Raw genomic sequence first — 7,270 nt, forward strand, 5'->3', positions numbered from 1 at the left:
TGGTGTGCCACGCTGCCCAAAAAATCTATTCATTCTCTTGCTCATCTGGTCGTAGAGATAGACCGTGCTTTCAATCACTTTAACTATAAAGCACTCAACAAAGAAATTCTAGAATTACGAAAAGCACCTGATGAATCCGTTGAAATTTTACATGTGCTTTTTTAATCTTGCATACCGATTCCCCGAAGATGATATTGATTGGGAATTTCTCGATGGAAGATTTGAGTATCTTCTTCACATATCTGAAAATCTGCAATTCTTGAAATCACTCGAATCCCGCTCATACTCTGGTGATGGAACTGCGCAATCATAGGCAGGCACAGTTGCTGTCACAAGTGATTGTCCACCTTCACCTCATCAAGCATCTCCACCACCATGGAGTGAGATGGGAGATCAAGCACACACCTCTGTTGAACTGTCACATCCTCCCACCCCACCTGCTCTTGATATCTGTGTAGATTCGGCTTGCAAGCCTGTTGGTTATCACATGGAGTCGTTCCCTCGACCTTCGTCATCGCGTTCTGTTGATCCTCCGGATTGTACTATCTTGTGTTCTTCCATTCCAGACTCCTCACCTATTGTGAATGAGGATCAAGTTGTCGACGGATTTGGTGTTATGCAACCAACCTGCATTATCCTTCATGATGAGTGTGTACGGAAATCTAAAGAAGAACCCAGGGTGAAGGATGAATCTTTTTTAGCTGCACCTCGTCTTCTTCATCCTGACATCCCTTGTGATTCTTCCACTGTTGATTTTCCCCGTGAAAACCCATTTCCAAATGTTTCTACTTCTGATCATTCACAGGACATGTCAAATGTCAGTCTGTCATTACTGTGCGGAGAGGACACATCTTCCTCAAAAAATTGTCCAATCTATCATCTATCTTTCCTAAAAACATAGAGGGTGAACATCTTTGCTTCACATCTACCCCTCTACCCGATTCATAAAATAACGAGGATGCCGATGAACATCTCGAATTTTCTGATCTTGGTTGTCATGATCTATTCACTTCCTCATCCAATCACGACGTTGATTCAATCATTATTAATATGTCCAAGACACAGGTCTACGATCATCTATCTGTCAACAATGTCGAAACCCCCCAGACTGTTGAGGCACTTCAGCCCAAGCTCATGGTTATGTCAGGCCTTCACTGTCTTGAGTTTGGTTTCACTTCCTATCACGAAATTGTTGAAACACTCAAGGCTCCTCACCACTCTCTGCTTTGCATAGAAGATCAACTAAACACCCAGACTTCACTTCCTCCACTCAAACTACACGATCCCATCACTCATGGGTTGAAGGAATCTTACACAGCAAGAACACATGCACAACACAAGTGGTCTACCTTTCTCACGTTTTCTTTCATGTCATAGTCAAGAGAACGCATACACTCAACATCTGCATGCAGTGTAGCACAACATCATGGTAGCTCCATAGAATGCATTTCATGCACTTCCACTCATCTTTGTTTTGTGGTCACTTGTAAGCTTGGATGTGTTTGTCTTCACTGTTACATCTTTCTTGTTTGTTGGTTCACACAGCTATCTTGTTCGCGAACCATGCCTTCACCAACATGGGTCAACCAATCTGCCGGTGGCTACATTGGAAGTATCACTTCACGTGAGATGGCCCATGCACCGTTAGCTTAGGAGTAGGAGTGGTGTTTTCTTTCAGTTAGTTTGTTTGCATGCTTGTTTGCTTACTTGCTTCATTTATTAGTTTGTTTGTCTTCTTGCTTGTTTTCTTACTCGCTTTGCTTTCTCTTTTTCTTCTGCTTTTGCTTTGTGTTGTTGATTGTTAGTTCACTTGTTTTGTTCGTAGGTTAGTTTTGCATGAAACCATGTATGACTCTTGAAACAAGCTGGGAAAAGTACAAGAGGGCTTGTACAACTATCACTACTTGGTTATCTTTCATCTTGCCTCTGTATGAATAACTTGTTGCTTTTAGTCCATGATACGTCGAAGAAAAAAATGTATTGTTCAAAGTGAACCTTGGTGAAAACAGAATGCTTGCATGCTAACTAGTATCACCTTCTCTAGTCGATTGTTTTTGGGTTAACCCTTGTCAGCTCAGTCAAGTAGAGTAAGGTGAGGGGGAAAAACTTAACAAGCACATCAAAGGTATAATAAACTACTTCTCTGTTGGAATAACCTCTTCTGATCTCAACAAGTTGGGATCCCTCTTCTACCTCTGAAATGAATAAGTTATATGCACAGTTACGAAAATAAAATTTAAAAAAAAAAAACGAAAAAAAAAAAAAAAAGTGAAAAAAGTTTGAAAAAAATGAAAATGAATAAGGTGAAAGAAGAAAAAGGCTTCCTATGCAGAGAGGTGATGCAAGTAACTCCGCCAAGGTACTGAACAGGATCGTTGGAAGCAGAGACATGCTTGTGTTCCTATGTGACTCCGTCGAGGTACTGTCCAGGACTGCTGGCAGCAGAGAAACACCAGAGATGAAACTAAGACTTTGCCGACTATACTGCTTGTGCAGCAATATACCCCTCAACCCCAATCGAAACAAATAATTTGCCTTGGCTTGGAATGTGTGTCAGTCGACTAAGAGCTTGGTGGATGCTACATCTTATAATCAAGCTAGTCTGAAACCAAGACAAGCTGAGAACTGAACAATACTTCCGGAGCTGTTAGACTTACTTTTCATGAACAAGGTCCATTCGAAGAGTTGGAGTTATACCAGTGTGTCGCCAAGTGTTGTAGCAGCTACAACCACCCTCCAAAATTTTTCCTTAGCTTTGTTTTGGAGCCTCCCTACCAAACTTCACAGCAGCATATCTTGCTTCGATAAGTACACAAGATTAAGTGTTTTTCTTGCACAAAGGCAGCTTGTCAAACACAACTTGATGCATTCCCCTCATAGGCTATTCACTCGGACTTGGTCTAGCTGCAAGCTGAGTAGCTCCCCCAAGAAATTGCACAATTCTGAAGGGAAACCATCCTTCCCTCCAAGAATTGCACAATCCTATATGGTAGTCTGCTGGGCTCCAGAATTGCACAATTCTGCCAGTTAACCCTCACAGAGAAAATTGCGCAATTTTCCCCAGCAGCACTTCTCAGCCCAGAAATTACGCAAATATCCTGGGCTCCCAGCCAAAAATGCGCATTTTCTCCCACCAGTTGAGTAGCCTCTTGCATGTGCAGCTGAGTTGACTGGTTCCCTCTGGGACCAAGCAAAACAGACTTGAATGCATTGGATGCTTCTCCCAAGGTAGCATGTAAAGGCATCCCTTGTTTTAGGGATCTATTTTTAGTAGACGGAGGTTACATGCAAGGATCATTTCAGAAACCTCCCACCAAGTGTTGTTTTTCCTAGATTTGTGGCATGCGGGTCGCAACCTCAATTTTATCAAAACTCATGAAACGAACACTGCAGAGCTCATTCCTCACATCAACCTTGCAGCTCTTACATCCCACACCACATCTAGGAGTTGTCAGCACATTCAGCTCAGTTGTTTTGTGGTAAGCTCACTTCCCATTTCTTGTGTTGCATTTCTGGCACTTTTTGTTTTTCGCTTCATATGAATGTTGTCTACTTGATTTTAGTGAGCGCTTGCTATCATTTTGATACATACTAGATTGTAATAGCATCGTTTCAGTTTTCATTGCTATCTCACTGCTATCGCATGCATGAAACTTTTTTTCACGAACGGTCGTTGATTCGGCAACTCGCCTCACCCACGTGCATGTTGTTCCATTTTCTGAATCTGTCGTTCACCATTTTCATTCACTATCATTCACTTATGCTAACACTCGATATCACCTTGCATTCGCATTCACATTCGCTTTCAATTTCCCTTCGGCGAGTCTAGGCAGCCTTGGCCTGGACTTTGCCTCACCAAGAGCCTCACAAAGACAGCATTAAGCAATCCTGAGAGGGAGGGCTCTACCTTCCTCTTAGGAAATGCACATTTCTACCCAGTGACTATCCTCTAGGACTATTTTGTGCATTTCTGAGGGACACTGATTACTGGCCCAGAAAATTGCGCAATGTAGTCGTTGAGCATGCAACCATTTCCAGTTGAGATTGCGCATTGCGCAATTCCATCACAGTAGCCAGACTGGACTGTTCCTTGCACAGTCTTGGAAGTCAGTCTCCCGACCCCTCGGCCAAAATTGCGCAACCTTCATGATCAATCACATAGGTATGTTGCAAGTCAGTTCTCAAGTTCATTTTGGTTTTCGACTGACAAATTTATTTCCATGAGTGTTGCCATGTCTCCAAGCATTACAAGTGTTCATCTACCTCCTCTCAGCAACACAGGTACAATGGTTTCCAGGAGAGAAGAGTCGAAGACACCCTTCAAAGCACACTTGGGGATGCAGTCGATCAAGTGTTTATGAGGTTGCCTACTCACAAAGACATCAAGTTGTTCATAGACAAGGACAACAAGATATGGCAGCAATAGCATCACAGTGATCAAAAGCATGAACAACAAATAAAGGTAGCATACCAGATGCAACGAATGCAAGAGGAAGGTTGTTGACAACACCGATGTAGAACTAAGTTGCAAGCTCAAGAAGATCCACTGATGATGGAAGCAGCTTTGGGGACTCGGGCTATGAGGTGAGGGCGCGATCGCATAAAGACAGAGAATGGAAAAAAGAAGGAGTTGCATGTGCTGAAGCAAAAGCTCAAGAAAGAACATGACCTACACAGACAAGCGAATGAGTTGTAGCAATAACAGGAACAGCAGGGGGCACAACATGCACTCACAGATGAAACTGTGGCCATACAAGTTATAGATCTATCCCAGCAGCTGACATGGAGCAGACATGGTGAGAATTTTTGTTGAACACATGCAATGTATTTAGTAGCATGCATGTCATTGTGCACACGCATGTGATCCAACCCATTCAGCACACTCACCAAGGCGAAGACAAGAAGCAAGTCCGACTAGAGCGGAGCATGTAGTTGACAGTTGATGCACATGACCACCAACACACACTGGAAGATTAGCACAGACACTATGCATCAGTGTGTTTCCGGTTCGGTTGCACCAAGAAGACCATCTACATGGTAGCAAACGAGTTGGATGAAGGAGCCACACTAATGCACCCAGATGCAACAGAGGCAAGAGTTCACTTCAGTAAGATCTCACCATGGGGTGCATGCACACCATCACGGATGACCAAGCTTGGCATCAACTCACCACCTTCACCATCACAAGCATGTCAAAGAGTTGGTCTCACCACAATAAACCGAGTGTCAGTCATGTCTTGCATGGCTTGCTCAAGCCATTTCATCTCACATGAGCACATGTGCATTGTAATGTAACGCCGTGTCAAGTGGAAGTTCAAGTTGCAATAGTTGGATGTAACAGTCATAGAGTAGATGAAGAGTCATGAGGGTAGATGAACTGTCACAAAGGGGAATGTCAAGGGGCACCCCACCCTTTGCTATAAATAGAACCTCATAACTCATTGCAAAGGATTTTTGGTTAGCCAAGCCTCTAATAAGACTATCTTGGAGAGAGCTTGGACAGTATTGTAACGAGCCTTGGCTTCTCCACTGCGTAAATCTTTTACATCTCTTTGGAGGAGCAGGTGGATGTGGCTGTAACATTCCACTATTGGAACTAGTGGTTGGACATGGATGTATTGTATGACTGGAACTTACACTTCTTTATATAATAAGAGCCAGCATGTTTCATGCATATGTTGTATTGTATTCTATGATATCCGGTTTACTCTAAATGATATATGTATTTGTTTGCTTATGCATGCATGTATGAACTATTCTATATAAGTATGTATGAATCTTTCTGAAATGTATCGTTGGTTTAACCATCACTTTGGATTTCTCGTTAACTTGCTTTCCATCTTGTGATGCATCTTCGCTTGTGTGTTCCCTTCCAAGCTATAGGTTTTAACCCCGTACAAAAATTACCTGCATACGAATTCTAAAACACAGAAAATAAACAATGTGATAACATAACACATAAAACACATATACACAGAGATTTTCCCCTGGATCCGAAAATCGGGACTACCAGCTTGATTTTTCATTATGTTCCTTTCAATGTTACAATACATATTTATACATGTTGAAGCATCCAATACCATGGACCGAAAACCATCGCGTCCAAAACCATGTGCGAAAATCATGCATAAATCCATAGGTAGGTCTTCCCAACCTAATATAGGGTCCAAAACAAAAATTTTCTGGGGCGTTGCCCCGAACCCCATAGAGTGGGGTTACCTGCACCCCTCAAACCCCATGTGACTCCCCCCACTACGCAATCGGCACAACGAAGGGGGGGCTCCACCCCCCTTCTAACCCACCGGTTAACTACGTGGGCTCGTCGTGGAAAGAATATAACACAACCCAACACAAGCTGCATACTATTACAGGTTTCCAAAGGGCACACTTGCCTCACCCTTAGTGTGTTAGAACCTCTCATGCACCTTCCTTAACTCACTACAGCTATCAAACCCTTGCTACCATCGGAGTTATCTTACTTGCGTCAATGTGAAATCGTGGTCAAGGCATTACCATACGACCCACTACTGCGACTCCTACACCAAACGGTCTGAGGTCTAATTGGGACTTCTTACCGAGGAGATACCCTTACATGTTGGCAGGTCCAGCACTGTCAACAATTTGTTAAGTCATAAAACCACAAAGATATCGGAATTCTTCTCTCCCTTCTTTTTTATCATAGAAATCAACTATTAAAGAGCCTCACTTAATCGCTTACTTTATTAAGGTCCGATAGACCATATTGGTCTTTTTTGACGTTAACCACCACCAACACCACTACCATATATATATATATATATATATATATATATAATTCACTTTGATTTTTTAAATTAATCTATTTAAATGTCCTCTCTCTCTCTCTCTCTCTCTCTCTCTCTCTCTCTATATATATATATATATATATATATATCTCTCTCTCTCTCTCTCTCTCTCTCTCTATATATATATATATATTCTCTATATATATATATATATACATATATATATATATATATATATATATATATATATATATATATATATATATATATATATATAAGTTAGTTATTAAATATGGGCATTGAAATATTTTATTTGTCATTGACAATAAATTTTGTTTGTAATTCATATAACTTTTTTAAATATCATATCTGAACTAAACATAAAATGAATTACGCGGGTATTATATCAATATTATGTTTAGATGTCACATATAAAATTCATATTAAATAATGTGGTACATTTTCCTCATACTAAAAAGCAATTATAGATGAAATTAGAGTTTTTT

The sequence above is a fragment of the Pinus tabuliformis genome, chromosome 6, assembly GCF_031772625.1.
Source record: "Pinus tabuliformis cultivar Carrire ecotype Pingquan chromosome 6, CPIR1, whole genome shotgun sequence".
In the NCBI taxonomy this organism is placed as follows: Eukaryota; Viridiplantae; Streptophyta; class Pinopsida; order Pinales; family Pinaceae; genus Pinus; species Pinus tabuliformis.